General features: G+C 32.3%; 2 non-coding genes across 2 annotated transcripts; both read right to left on the reverse strand.

Annotated features, from left to right (window-relative positions):
- Positions 1 to 9851: 9851 nt before the first annotated feature.
- On the reverse strand, positions 9852 to 9935 carry TRNAL-CAG (transfer RNA leucine (anticodon CAG)). Its single transcript has one exon. It is a non-coding gene; the product is annotated as a tRNA-Leu (tRNA).
- A 5119-nt stretch (positions 9936 to 15054) lies between these two features.
- Positions 15055 to 15138, reverse strand: TRNAL-AAG (transfer RNA leucine (anticodon AAG)). The gene has a single exon. It is a non-coding gene; the product is annotated as a tRNA-Leu (tRNA).
- Positions 15139 to 16344: the final 1206 nt, after the last annotated feature.

Raw genomic sequence — 16344 nt, forward strand, 5'->3', positions numbered from 1 at the left:
AAAACAAAATTATTATCTTTTATTATTCTAGCAAGAACAATATATGATCTTTCATCTCTTTAACAGTTCTTTAAATCAAACTAAAAGCTGTTTAAGAAAGTTATACTTTTCACGGAGTCTTTGGTAAAAATTTATCCGATTTACTGAGGTTTACTAACTCAATTAACTTGTCTAAAACGTCAAAGGTATGAATGTATATTACTGTTGCGAACTGGACATTTTCTGAGATAATTTTCAAAAGGTGCTTTAATATGCTTAAACGAATAGGTTAAACATGTACGATCTTACTGAATATGACTTATTTTTACCATATTTCTCATGAAACCTTTACTGTTTTGCATAATCATCGTTAAATGCATATTTCTACATAAACTTTCTATTATTCTTCATATTTTCGCTAGATAAAAAAGGTGTTTATTCACCCAAACAACACAAATGTATATGCTAAGAGGAACACCAAGACAGACAGGTTATAATTGCTGTTCTCGTTACATGTGAGAAATGAGACCTGTTGTTAAACTTTGTTTCTGAGAGAACTTCGCAGAATATTATGAGGAAACAGCTTTTTTATCATTGATTTTCTCCAAAATGAAAAGCTTCTAAAATTATGTGATATATCTTACACAGCTTTTTTAGGAACGATCTGAGAAGTACCAAATTTTCATTTTTGAACGAAACATGTTACAATCAAATTTCTCTTCTTAATTTCGTTTGCATATACATATATAGCGAGATCTCATTTTAAACCACTTGTCGAATGTACGGCATCAAAGAAAAGCAATCGTTTCTTTGCAGGCCGTTTCAAACGTCCAAAGTTCATATTCTTCGTACACTTGGAACTGATATTTGCGATACAAATAGCAGGTTTTCTCGATTCTAGCCTTAGAAAAATTCATATTTTAAGGTAATGAGGCAAAATTTAAAGTGTTGTGTGAGTGGTTGAGTTGGAACCAATTCCTGATAAATCAGACTGCTTCCTTGACGCATGGCCATCATCTTCTTATTTCTGAATTTTAATTGAAATTTTAAATGAACGTTCAACAAGCGTGATGTTTCTGAAGTCGCATTGATCAGTCAGACATGTGTTATCACTATTCATCCTGATGGCTTTTGTTTAATAACTTTTTTTTCGAATGTTTTCGGTCTCATACTATTTAACTATGCTTTCCCCGTCACGAATGAACAGTTCCAATTGTTATTTTAAACTGAAAAGCTTGAAATAACGACGGCAGATAGATTAAGAAGCTTTACCGAAAATGCAAGCTATGAGAATTGTCTTAATCAATGAACGATATGTTTCTGACTTAAAAGAAACTTGAATTTCGGTTCTCTTCTTTGTCCATTTCGAGGAAGAAATCCTATCTATCAGTCATTCCATTATGATTTCCGTTCCGTTCTTGGTTACTAATTAAATGAACTTTAGCTCGACAATTAGAAAAAATAGGAAGTTCCTTTCAGTGAATGTCTTTTATAATCGTATAATTTGGTATTGTTTCGAATCTAGAAATCACGCGAACCACTTCCACTGTTGCTAGTTTCTTCTTCCATATTCCTAAATTTTAACATACAACACAGATTTGACACATAAAAGTTCTCTTATTCTTCTTTATTTTTCCCTAGCTAAACGTGATTCATATTTTAAGGGAGTGCAGGTATCATGTTTCATAACGTGCTCAAAAAATGTGTTCACTGACACGATCGACAAACTGAGCAAAATATTGGTATAAAGAAGAACTTCTAAACAGTTTATATTTGTTCATATTACTTCTATCAAGTGAGGCTTGTTTTTAGAAAATCGGCCTTCGTAGAATAAAATATACTATTTTTTCCCTGATTGTGTCATAAAGGATATCACCTAAAACTATACTACATTTCTAGCACACATCTTTTGTTACGTTGTATAGAGATCGCAGTTATTATATTTTAATAGTAAAACATGTAATAATAAAAGTTATGTTGTTCATCCCATAAGTAGACAAGTTTTCGCTTTTAACATTTTCCTTCAAATGAAATCATATGTTAATGGTCCATTTTGAACCTAAAATACAAGTACCGGAAAATTTCTTGACAACGTGAGTCACGTTAACGTACGAATGAAAAGAGTCAAAATATCATTGATTCTGTCATGAGTGGGATTCGAACCAACGCTCGGCCATCCTGAAGTTTTTTTTTATTTAAATTTTCATTTTTTCGAATGGTGGCGCATTTTAAAGTTAAGAACGTGTTATCCATCTTTTTCTGCATCTTTGGCTCTTTAATATTTTTTATTTTTCCGATCTCATCGCTCTGTCCATAAACTACTCAGCTAGCATTTAAACCACACATGACGAGAGATAAAACCACCGTAAGACCCTCAACAGATAGAAACTCAAAGTATCGAACAAACAGAAAGCGTAAGTTGCTTTACCGTAAATGAAAATAAAAGAATCGACTTAGTCAATTGATGATCGTAATTTTCAAGAAATGCGAATAAAAACATCCTAACAAAGCGTTCCTATATTTTTCGATTTCTCGACGTTTATGTGATGCAAATATAATATTTTATAATAATTTTCTGATGTTTATACTCCACAATAACCGAAAACAAAATTATTATCTTTTATTATTCTAACAAGAAAAATATAAGATCTTTCATCTCTTTAACAGTTCTTTAAATCAAACTAAAAGTTGATTAGGAAAGTTATACTTTCCACGGAGTCTTTGTAAAAATTTATCCGATTTACTTAGGTTTACTAACTCAATTAACCTGTCTAAAACGTCAAAGGTATGAATGTATAATACGGTTGCGAACTGGACATTTTCTGAGATAATTTTCAAAGGTGCTTTCATATGTTTAAACGAATATTTTAAACATGTACGATCTTACTGAAGATGACTTATTTTTACCATATTTCTCATAAAACCTTTTCTGTGCTGCATAATCATCGTTAAATGCATATTTCTACATAAACTTTCTATTATTCTTCATATTTTCGCAAAAAAAAAAGGTGTTTATTCACCCAAACAACACAAATGTATATGCTAAGAGGAACACCAAGACAGACAGGTTATAATTGCTGTTCTCGTTACATATGAGAAATGAGACCTGTTGTTAAACTTTGTTTCTGAGAGAACTTCGCAGAATATTATGAGGAAACAGCTTTTTTATCATTGATTTTCTCCAAAATGAAAAGCTTCTAAAATTATGTGATATATCTTACACAGCTTTTTTAGGAACGATCTGAGAAGTACCAAATTTTCATTTTTGAACGAAACATGTCACAATCAAATTTCTCTTCTTAATTTCGTTTGCATATACATATATAGCGAGATCTCATTTTAAACCACTTGTCGAATGTACGGCATCAAAGAAAAGCAATCGTTTCTTTGCAGGCCGTTTCAAACGTCCAAAGTACATATTCCTCGTACACTTGGAACTGATATTTCCGATACAAATAGCAGGTTTTCTCGATTCTAGCCTTAGAAAAATTCATATTTTAAGGTAATGAGGCAAAATTTAAAGTGTTGTGTGAGTGGTTGAGTTGGAACCAATTCCTGATAAATCAGACTGCTTCCTTGACGCATGGCCATCATCTTCTTATTTCTGAATTTTAATTGAAATTTTAAATGAACGTTCAACAAGCGTGATGTTTCTGAAGTCGCATTGATCAGTCAGACATGTGTTATCACTATTCATCCTGATGGCTTTTGTTTAATAACTTTTTTTCGAATGTTTTCGGTCTCATACTATTTAACTATGCTTTCCCCGTCACGAATGAACAGTTCCAATTGTTATTTTAAACTGAAAAGCTGGAAATAACGACGGCAGATAGATTAAGAAGCTTTACCGAAAATGCAAGCTATGAGAATTGTCTTAATCAATGAACGATATGTTTCTGACTTAAAAGAAACTTGAATTTCGGTTCTCTTCTTTGTCCATTTCGAGGAAGAAATCCTATCTATCAGTCATTCCATTATGATTTCCGTTCCGTTCTTGGTTACTAATTAAATGAACTTTAGCTCGACAATTAGAAAAAATAGGAAGTTCCTTTCAGTGACTGTCTTTTATAATCGTATAATTTGGTATTGTTTCGAATCTAGAAATCACGCGAACCACTTCCACTGTTGCTAGTTTCTTCTTCCATATTCCTAAATTTTAACATACAACACAGATTTGACACATAAAAGTTCTCTTATTCTTCTTTATTTTTACCTAGCTAAACGTGATTCATATTTTAAGGGAGTGCAGGTATCATGTTTCATAACGTGCTCAAAAAATGTGTTCACTGACACGATCGACAAACTCAAAAAAATATTGGTATCAAGAAAAACACCTAAACAGTTTATATTTGTTCATGTTACTTCTATAAAGTGAGGCTTGTTTTTAGAAAATCGGCCTTCGTAGAATAAAACATACTATTTTTTCCCTGATTGTGTCATAAAGGATATCACCTAAAACTATACTACATTTCTAGCACACATCTTTTGTTACGTTGTATAGAGATCGCAGTTATTATATTTTTATAGTAAAACATGTAATAATAAAAGTTATGTTGTTCATCCCATAAGTAGACAAGTTTTCGCTTTTAACATTTTCCTTTAAATGAAATCATATGTTAATGGTCCATTTTGAACCTAAAATACAAGTACCGGAAAATTTCTTGACAACGTGAGTCACGTTAACGTACGAATGAAAAGAGTCAAAATATCATTGATTCTGTCAGGAGTGGGATTCGAACCAACGCTCGGCCATCCTGACGTATTTTTTTATTTAAATTTTCATTTTTTCGAATGGTGGCGCATTTTAAAGTTAAGAACGTGTTATCCATCTTTTTCTGCATCTTTGGCTCTTTAATATTTTTAATTTTTCCGATCTCATCGCTCTGTCCATAAACTACTCAGCTAGCATTTAAACCACACATGACGAGAGACAAAACCACCATAAGACCCTCAACAGATAGAAACTCAAAGTATCGAACAAACAGAAAGCGTAAGTTGCTTTACCGTAAATGAAAATAAAAGAATCGACTTAGTCAATTGATGATCGTAATTTTCAAGAAATGCGAATGAAAACATCCTAACAAAGCGTTCCTATAATTTTCGATTTCGCGACGTTTATATGATGCAAATATAATATTTTATAATAATTTTCTGGTGTGTATACTCCACAATAACCGAAAACAAAATTATTATCTTTTATTATTCTAACAAGAAAAATATAAGATCTTTCATCTCTTTAACAGTTCTTTAAATCAAACTAAAAGTTGATTAGGAAAGTTATACTTTCCACTTTGTCTTTTGTAAAAATTTATCCGATTTACTTAGGTTTACTAACTCAATTAACCTGTCTAAAACGTCAAAGGTATGAATGTATAATACGGTTGCGAACTGGACATTTTCTGAGATAATTTTCAAAAGGTGCTTTCATATGTTTAAACGAATAGGTTAAACATGTACGATCTTACTGAAGATGACTTATTTTTACCATATTTCTCATAAAACCTTTACTGTGCTGCATAATCATCGTTAAATGCATATTTCTACATAAACTTTCTATTATTCTTCATATTTTCGCTAGATAAAAAAGGTGTTTATTCACCCAAACAACACAAATGTATATGCTAAGAGGAACACCAAGACAGACAGGTTATAATTGCTGTTCTCGTTACATATGAGAAATGAGACCTGTTGTTAAACTTTGTTTCTGAGAGAACTTCGCAGAATATTATGAGGAAACAGCTTTTTTATCATTGATTTTCTCCAAAATGAAAAGCTTCTAAAATTATGTGATATATCTTACACAGCTTTTTTAGGAACGATCTGAGAAGTACCAAATTTTCATTTTTAACGAAACATTTCACAATCAAATTTCTCTTCTTAATTTCGTTTGCATATACATATATAGCGAGATCTCATTTTAAACCACTTGTCGAATGTACGGCATCAAAGAAAAGCAATCGTTTCTTTGCAGGCCGTTTCAAACGTCCAAAGTACATATTCCTCGTACACTTGGAACTGATATTTCCGATACAAATAGCAGGTTTTCTCGATTCTAGCCTTAGAAAAATTAATTTTTGAAGGTAATGAGGCAAAATTTAAAGTGTTGTGTGAGTGGTTGAGTTGGAACCAATTCCTGATAAATCAGACTGCTTCCTTGACGCATGGCCATCATCTTCTTATTTCTGAATTTTGATTGAAATTTTAAATGAACGTGCAACAAGCGTGATGTTTCTGAAGTCGCATTGATCAGTCAGACATGTGTTATCACTATTCATCCTGATGGCTTTTGTTTAATAACTTTTTTTCGAATGTTTTCGGTCTCATACTATTTAACTATGCTTTCCCCGTCACGAATGAACAGTTCCAATTGTTATTTTAAACTGAAAAGCTTGAAATAACGACGGCAGATAGATTAAGAAGCTTTACCGAAAATGCAAGCTATGAGAATGGTCTTAATCAATGAACGATATGTTTCTGACTTAAAAGAAACTTGAATTTCGGTTCTCTTCTTTGTCCATTTCGAGGAAGAAATCCTTTCTATCAGTCATTCCATTATGATTTCCGTTCCGTTCTTGGTTACTAACCAAATGAACTTTAGCTCGACAATTAGAAAAATAGAAAGTTCCCTTCAGTGACTGTCTTTTATAATCATACAATTTGGTATTGTTTCGAAACTAGAAATCACGCGAACCACTTCCACTGTTGCTAGTTTCTTCTTCCATATTCCTAAATTTTAACATACAACACAGATTTCACACATAAAGTTCTCTTATTCTTCTTTATTTTTCCCTAGCTAAACGTGATTCATATTTTAAGGGAGTGCAGGTATCATGTTTCATAACGTGCTCAAAAAATGTGTTCACTGACACGATCGACAAACTAAGAAAAATATTGGTATCAAGAAGAACACCTAAACAGTTTATATTTGTTCATGTTACTTCTATAAAGTGAGGCTTGTTTTTAGAAAATCGGCCTTCGTAGAATAAAACATACTATTTTTTCCCTGATTGTGTCATAAAGGATATCACCTAAAAGTATACTACATTTCTAGCACACATCTTTTGTTACGTTGTAGAGAGATCGCAGTTATTATATTTTTATAGTAAAACATGTAATAATAAAAGTTATGTTGTTCATCCATAAGTAGACAAGTTTTCGCTTTTAACATTTTCCTTTAAATGAAATCATATGTTAATGGTCCATTTTGAACCTAAAATACAAGTACCGGAAAATTTCTTGACATAATGAGTCACGTCAACGTACGAATGAAAAGAGGCAAAATATCATTGATTCTGTCAGGAGTGGGATTCGAACCAACGCTCGGCCTTCCTGACGCTCGGCCATCCTGACGTTTTTTTTATTTAAATTTTCATTTTTTCGAATGGTGGCGCATTTTAAAGTTAAGAACGTGTTATCCATCTCTTTCTGCATCTTTGGCTCTTTAATATTTTTAATTTTTCCGATCTCATCGCTCTGTCCATAAACTACTCAGCTAGCATTTAAACCACACATGACGAGAGACAAAACCACCATAAGACCCTCAACAGATAGAAACTCAAAGTATCGAACAAACAGAAAGCGTAAGTTACTTTACCGTAAATGAAAATAAAAGAATCGACTTAGTCAATTGATGATCGTAATTTTCAAGAAATGCGAATGAAAACATCCTAACAAAGCGTTCCTATATTTTTCGATTTCGCGACGTTTATATGATGCAAATATAATATTTTATAATAATTTTCTGGTGTGTATACTCCACAATAACCGAAAACAAAATTATTATCTTTTATTATTCTAGCAAGAACAATATAAGATCTTTCATCTCTTTAACAGTTCTTTAAATCAAACTAAAAGTTGATTAGGAAAGTTATACTTTCCACTTTGTCTTTTGTAAAAATTTATCCGATTTACTTAGGTTTACTAACTCAATTAACCTGTCTAAAACGTCAAAGGTATGAATGTATAATACGGTTGCGAACTGGACATTTTCTGAGATAATTTTCAAAAGGTGCTTTCATATGTTTAAACGAATAATTTAAACATGTACGATCACTGAAAGTGACTTATTTTTTACCATATTTCTCATAAAGCCTTTACTGTGCTGCATAATCATCGTTAAATGCAAATTTCAACATAAACGTTCTCTTATTCTTCATATTTTCGCTAGATAAAAAAAAAAATGTTTATTCACCCAAACAACACAAATGTATGTGCTAAGAACACCAAGACAGACAGGTTTTAATTGCTGTTCTCGTTACATATGAGAAATGAGACCTGTTGATAAACTTTGTTTCTGAGAAAGCTTCGCAGTATATTATGAGGAAACAGCTTTTTTATCATTGATTTTCTCCAAAATGAAAAGCTTCTAAAATTATGTGATATATCTTACACAGCTTCTTTAGGAACGATCTGAGAAGTACCAAGTTTTCATTTTTTAACGAAACATGTCACAATCAAATTTCTCTTCTTAATTTCGTTTGCATATACATATATAGCGAGATCTCATTTTAAACCACTTGTCGAATGTACGGCATCAAAGAAAAGCAATCGTTTCTTTGCAGGCCGTTTCAAACGTCCAAAGTACATATTCCTCGTACACTTGGAACTGATATTTCCGATACAAATAGCAGGTAGCCTTAGAAAAATTAATTTTTGAAGGTAATGAGGCAAAATTTAAAGTGTTTTGTGAGTGGTTGAGTTGGAACCAATTCCTGATAAATCAGACTGTTTCCTTCACGCATGGCCATCATCTTCTTATTTCTGAATTTTGATTGAAATTTTAAATGACCGTGTAATAAGCGTGATGTTTGTGAAGTCGCATTGATCAGTCAGACATGTGTTGTCACGATTCATCCACATGACTTTTGTTTAATAACTTCTTTTTCGAATGTTTTCGGTCTCATACTATTTAACTCTGATTTCCTCCTCACGAATGAACAGTTCCAATTGTTATTTTAAACTGAAAAGCTGGAATTAACGACGGCAGATAGATTAAGAAGCTTTACCGAAAATGCAAGCTATGAGAATGGTCTTAATCAATGAACGATATGTTTCTGACTTAAAAGAAACTTGATTTTCGGTTCTCTTCTTTGTCTATTTCGAGGAAGAAATCCTTTCTATAAATCATTCCATTATGATTTCCGTTCCGTTCTTGGTTACTAACCAAATGAACTTTAGCTCGACAAATAGAAAAATAGAAAGTTCCCTTCAGTGACTGTCTTTTATAATCATACAATTTGGTATTGTTTCGAAACTAGAAATCACGCGAACCACTTCCACTGTTGCTAGATTTTTCTTCCATATTCCTAAATTTTAACATACAACACAGATTTGACACATAAAAGTTCTCTTATTCTTCTTTATTTTTACTTAGCTAAACGTGATTCATATTTTAAGGGAGTGCAGGTATCATGTTTCATAACGTGCTCAAAAAATGTATTCACTGACACAATCGACAAACTAAGAAAATTATTGGTATCAAGAGGAACACCTAAACAATTTATATATGTTCATATACTTCCATAAAATGAGGCTTGTTTTTAGAAAATCGGCCTTCGTAGAATAAAACATACTTGTTTTTCCCTGATTGTGTTATAAAGGATATCACCTAAAATTATACTACATTTCTAGCTCACATCTTTTCTTACGTTGTAGAGAGATCGCAGTTATTATATTTTTATAGTAAAACATGTAATAATAAAAGTTATGTTGTTCATCCATAAGTAGAAAAGTTTTCGCTTTTAACATTTTCCTTTAAATGAAATCGTATGTTAATGGTCCATTTTCAACCTAAAATACAAGTACCAGAAAATTTCTTGACAACGTGAGTCACGCCAACGTACGAATGAAAAGAGGCAAAATATCAGTGATTCTGTCAGGAGTGGGATTCGAACCCACGCCCGGAAGACCGGACTGCGACCTGAACGCAGCGCCTTAGACCGCTCGGCCATCCTGACGTATTTTTAAATTAAATTTTCATTTTATCGAATGGTGGCGCATTTAAAGTTAAGAACGGGTTATCCATCTCTTTCTGCATCTTTGGCTCTTTAATATTTTTAATTTTTCCGATCTCATCGTTCTGTCCATAAACTACTCAGCTAGCATTTAACCCACATATGACGAGAGACAAAACCACCATAAGACCCTCAACAGATAGAAACTCAAAGTATCGAACAAACAGAAAGCGTAAGTTACTTTACCGTAAATGAAAATAAAAGAATCGACTTAGTCAATTGATGATCGTAATTTTCAAGAAATGCGAATGAAAACATCCTAACAAAGCGTTCCTATATTTTTCGATTTCGCGACGTTTATATGATGCAAATATAATATTTTATAATAATTTTCTGGTGTCTATACTCCATAATAACCGAAAACAAAATTATTATCTTTTACTATTCTAGCAAGAACAACATAAGATCTTTCATCTCTTTAACAGTTCTTTAAATCAAACTAAAAGTTGATTAGGAAAGTTATACTTTCCACTTTGTCTTTTGTAAAAAATTATCCGATTTACTTAGGTTTACTAACTCAATTAACCTGTCTAAAACGTCAAAGGTATGAATGTATAATACGGTTGCGAACTGGACATTTTCTGAGATAATTTTCAAAAGGTGCTTTCATATGTTTAAACGAATATTTTAAACATGTACGATCACTGAAAGTGACTTATTTTTACCATATTTCTCATAAAGCCTTTACTGTGCTGCATAATCATCGTTAAATGCATATTTCAACATAAACGTTCTCTTATTCTTCATATTTTCGCTAGATAAAAAAAAATGTTTATTCACCCAAACAACACAAATGTATGTGCTAAGAACACCAAGACAAACAGGTTTTAATTGCTGTTCTCGTTACATATGAGAAATGAGACCTGTTGTTAAACTTTGTTTCTGAGAAAGCTTCGCAGAATATTATGAGGAAACAGCTTTTTTATCATTGATTTTCTCCAAAATGAAAAGCTTCTAAAATTATGTGATATATCTTGCACAGCTTTTTTAGGAACGATCTGAGAAGTACCAAATTTTCATTTTGAACGAAACATGTCACAATCAAATTTCTCTTCTTAATTTCGTTTGCATATACATATATAGCGAGATCTCATTTTAAACCACTTGTCGAATGTACGGCATCAAAGAAAAGCAATCGTTTCTTTGCAGGCCGTTTTGAAACGTCCAAAGTACATATTCCTCGTACACTTGGAACTGATATTTCCGATACAAATAGCAGATTTTCTCGATTCTAGCTTTAGAAAAATTAATTTTTGAAGGTAATGAGGCAAAATTTAAAGTGTTGTGTGAGTGGTTGAGTTGGAACCAATTCCTGATAAATCAGACTGCTTCCTTCACGCATGGCCATCATCTTCTTATTTCTGAATTTTGATTGAAATTTTAAATGAACGTGCAACAAGCGTGATGTTTCTGAAGTCGCATTGATCAGTCAGACATGTGTTATCACTATTCATCTTGATGGCTTTTGTTTAATAACATTTTTTCGAATGTTTTCGATCTCATACTATTTAACTATGCTTTCCACGTTACGAATGAACAGTTCCAATTGTTATTTTAAACTGAAAAACTGGAAATAACGACGGCAGATAGATTAAGAAGCTTTACCGAAAATGCAAGCTATGAGAATGGTCTTAATCAATGAACGATATGTTTCTGACTTAAAAGAAACTTGAATCTCGGTTCTCTTCTTTGCCCATTTCGAGGAAGAAATCCTTTCTATCAGTCATTCCATTATGATTTCCGTTCCGTTCTTGGTTACTAACCAAATGAACTTTAGTTCGACAATTAGAAAAATAGAAAGTTCCCTTCCGTGACTGTCTCTTTATAATCAATAATTTGGTGTTGTTTCGAAACTAGAAATCACGGGAACCACTTCCACTGTTGCTAGTTTCTTCTTCCATATTCCTAAATTTTAACATACAACACAGATTTGACAAATAAAAGTTCTCTTATTCTTCTTTATTTTACCTAGCTAAACGTGATTCATATTTTAAGGGAGTGCAGGTATCATGTTTCATAACGTGCTCAAAAAATGTGTTCACTGACACGATCGACAAACTAAGAAAAATATTGGTATCAAGAAGAACACCTAAACAGTTTATATTTGTTCGTGTTACTTCTATAAAGTGTGCCTTGTTTTTAGAAAATCGGCCTTCGTAGAATAAAACATACTATTTTTTCCCTGATTGTGTCATAAAGGATATCACCTAAAAGCATACTACATTTCTAGCTCACATCTTTTCTTACGTTGTAGAGAGATCGCAGTTATTATATTTTATAGTAAAACATGTAATAATAAAAGTTATGTTGTTCATCCATAAGTAGAAAAGTTTTCGCTTTTAACATTTTCCTTTAAATGAAATTATATGTTCATGGTCCATTTTCAACCTAAAATACAAGTACCGGAAATTTCTTGACAACGTGAGTCACGCCAACGTACGAATGAAAAGAGGCAAAATATCAGTGATTCTGTCAGGAGTGGGATTCGAACCTTAACCTTAACGCAGCGCCTTAGACCGCTCGGCCATCCTGACGTATTTTTTTATTTAAATTTTAATTTTCTCGAATGGTGGCGCCTTTTAAAGTTAAGAACGTGTTATCCATCTCTTTCTGCATCTTTGGCTCTTTAATATTTTTAATTTTTCCGATCTCATCGCTCTGTCCATAAACTACTCAGCTAGCATTTAAACCACATATGACGAGAGACAAAACCACCATAAGACCCTCAACAGATAGAAACTCAAAGTATCGAACAAACAGAAAGCGTTAGTTACTTTACCGTAAATGAAAATAAAACAATCGACTTAGTCAATTGATGATCGTAATTTTCAAGAAATGCGAATGAAAACTTCCTAACAAAGCGTTTCTATATTTTTCGATTTCGCGACGTTTATATGATGCAAATATAATATTTTATAATAAATTTCTGGTGTGTATACTCCATAATAACCGAAAACAAAATTATTATCTTTTACTATTCTAGCAAGAACAACATAAGATCTTTCATCTCTTTAACAGTTCTTTAAATCAAACTAAAAGTTGATTAGGAAAGTTATACTTTCCACTTTGTCTTTTGTAAAAATTTATCCGATTTACTTAGGTTTACTAACTCAATTAACCTGTCTAAAACGTCAAAGGTATGAATGTATAATACGGTTGCGAACTGGACATTTTCTGAGATAATTTTCAAAAAAGGCTTTCATATGTTTAAACGAATAATTTAAACATGTACGATCACTGAAAGTGACTTATTTTTACCATATTTCTCATAAAGCCTTTACTGTGCTGCATAATCATCGTTAAATGCAAATTTCAACATAAACGTTCTCTTATTCTTCATATTTTCGCTAGATAAAAAAAAAAATGTTTATTCACCCAAACAACACAAATGTATGTGCTAAGAAACCCAAGACAGACAGGTTTTAATTGCTGTTCACGTTACATATGAGAAATGAGACCTATTGTTAAACTTTGTTTCTGAGAAAGCTTCGCAGAATATTATGAGGAAACAGCTTTTTTATCATTGATTTTCTCCAAAATGAAAAGCTTCTAAAATTATGTGATATATCTTGCACAGCTTTTTTAGGAACGATCTGAGAAGTACCAAATTTTCATTTTTGAACGAAACATGTCACAATCAAATTTCTCTTCTTAATTTCGTTTGCATATACATATATAGCGAGATCTCATTTTAAACCACTTGTCGAATGTACGGCATCAAAGAAAAGCAATCGTTTCTTTGCAGGCCGTTTTGAAACGTCCAAAGTACATATTCCTCGTACACTTGGAACTGATATTTCCGATACAAATAGCAGGTAGCCTTAGCTTTAGAAAAATTAATTTTGAAGGTAATGAGGCAAAATTTAAAGTGTTGTGTGAGTGGTTGAGTTGGAACCAATTCCTGATAAATCAGACTGCTTCCTTCACGCATGGCCATCATCTTCTTATTTCTGAATTTTGATTGAAATTTTAAATGAACGTGCAACAAGCGTGATGTTTCTGAAGTCGCATTGATCAGTCAGACATGTGTTATCACTATTCATCTTGATGGCTTTTGTTTAATAACTTTTTTCGAATGTTTTCGGTCTCATACTATTTAACTATGCTTTCCACGTCACGAATGAACAGTTCCAATTGTTATTTTAAACTGAAAAGCTGGAAATAACGACGGCAGATAGATTAAGAAGCTTTACCGAAAATGCAAGCTATGAGAATGGTCTTAATCAATGAACGATATGTTTCTGACTTAAAAGAAACTTGAATCTCGGTTCTCTTCTTTGTCCATTTCGAGGAAGAAATCCTTTCTATCAGTCATTCCATTATGATTTCCGTTCCGTTCTTCGTTACTAACCAAATGAACTTTAGCTCGACAATTAGAAAAAATAGAAAGTTCCCTTCCGTGACTGTCTTTTATAATCAATAATTTGGTGTTGTTTCGAAACTAGAAATCACGTGAACCACTTCCACTGTTGCTAGTTTCTTCTTCCATATTCATAAATTTTAACATACAACACAGATTTGACAAAAAAAAATTGTCTCTTATTCTTCTTTATTTTTACCTAGCTAAACGTGATTCATATTTTAAGGGAGTGGAGGTATCATGTTTCATAACGTGCTCAAAAAATGTGTTCACTGACACGATCGACAAACTAAGAAAAATATTGGTATCAAGAAGAACACCTAAACAGTTTATATTTGTTCATGTTACTTCTATAAAGTGAGGCTTGTTTTTAGAAAATCGGCCTTCGTAGAATAAAACATACTATTTTTTCCCTGATTGTGTCATAAAGGATATCACCTAAAAGTATACTACATTTCTAGCTCACATCTTTTCTTACGTTGTAGAGAGATCGCAGTTATTATATTTTTATAGTAAAACATGTAATAATAAAAGTTATGTTGTTCATCCATAAGTAGAAAAGTTTTCGCTTTTAACATTTTCCTTTAAATGAAATCATATGTTAATGGTCCATTTTCAACCTAAAATACAAGTACCGGAAATTTCTTGACAACGTGAGTCACGCCAACGTACGAATGAAAAGAGGCAAAATATCAGTGATTCTGTCAGGAGTGGGATTCGAACCCACGCCCGGAAGACCGGACTGCGACCTTAACGCAGCGCCTTAGACCGCTCGGCCATCCTGACGTATTTTTTTATTTAAATTTTAATTTTTTCGAATGGTGGCGCCTTTTAAAGTTAAGAACGTGTTATCCATCTCTTTCTGCATCTTTGGCTCTTTAATATTTTTAATTTTTCCGATTTCATCGCTCTGTCCATAAACTACTCAGCTAGCATTTAAACCACATATGACGAGAGACAAAACCACCATAAGACCCTCAACAGATAGAAACTCAAAGTATCGAACAAACAGAAAGCGTTAGTTACTTTACCGTAAATGAAAATAAAACAATCGACTTAGTCAATTGATGATCGTAATTTTCAAGAAATGCGAATGAAAACTTCCTAACAAAGCGTTCCTATATTTTTCGATTTCGCGACGTTTATATGATGCAAATATAATATTTTATAATAAATTTCTGGTGTGTATACTCCATAATAACCGAAAACAAAATTATTATCTTTTACTATTCTAGCAAGAACAACATAAGATCTTTCATCTCTTTAACAGTTCTTTAAATCAAACTAAAAGTTGATTAGGAAAGTTATACTTTCCACTTTGTCTTTTGTAAAAATTTATCCGATTTACTTAGGTTTACTAACTCAATTAACCTGTCTAGAACGTCAAAGGTATGAATATATAATACGGTTGCGAACTGGACATTTTCTGAGATAATTTTCAAAAGGTGCTTTCATATGTTTAAACGAATAATTTAAACATGTACGATCACTGAAAGTGACTTATTTTTACCATATTTCTCATAAAACCTTTGCTGTGCTGCATAATCATCGTTAAATGCATATTTCAACATAAACGTTCTCTTATTCTTCATATTTTCGCTAGATAAAAAAAAAATGTTTATTCACCCAAACAACACAAATGTATGTGCTAAGAAACCCAAGACAGACAGGTTTTAATTGCTGTTCACGTTACATATGAGAAATGAGACCTATTGTTAAACTTTGTTTCTGAGAAAGCTTCGCAGAATATTATGAGGAAACAGCTATTTTATCATTGATTTTCTCCAAAATGAAAAGCTTCTAAAATTATGTGATATATCTTGCACAGCTTTTTTAGGAACGATCTGAGAAGTACCAAATTTTCATTTTTTGAACGAAACATGTTACAATCAAATTTCTCTTCTTAATTTCGTTTGCATATACGTAAATAGCGAGATCTCATTTTAAACCACTTGTCGAATGTACGGCATCAAAGAAAAGCAATCGTTTCTT

Source organism: Tachypleus tridentatus, chromosome 4 (genome assembly GCF_004210375.1).
Source record: "Tachypleus tridentatus isolate NWPU-2018 chromosome 4, ASM421037v1, whole genome shotgun sequence".
NCBI classification, from domain to species: domain Eukaryota; kingdom Metazoa; phylum Arthropoda; class Merostomata; order Xiphosura; family Limulidae; genus Tachypleus; species Tachypleus tridentatus.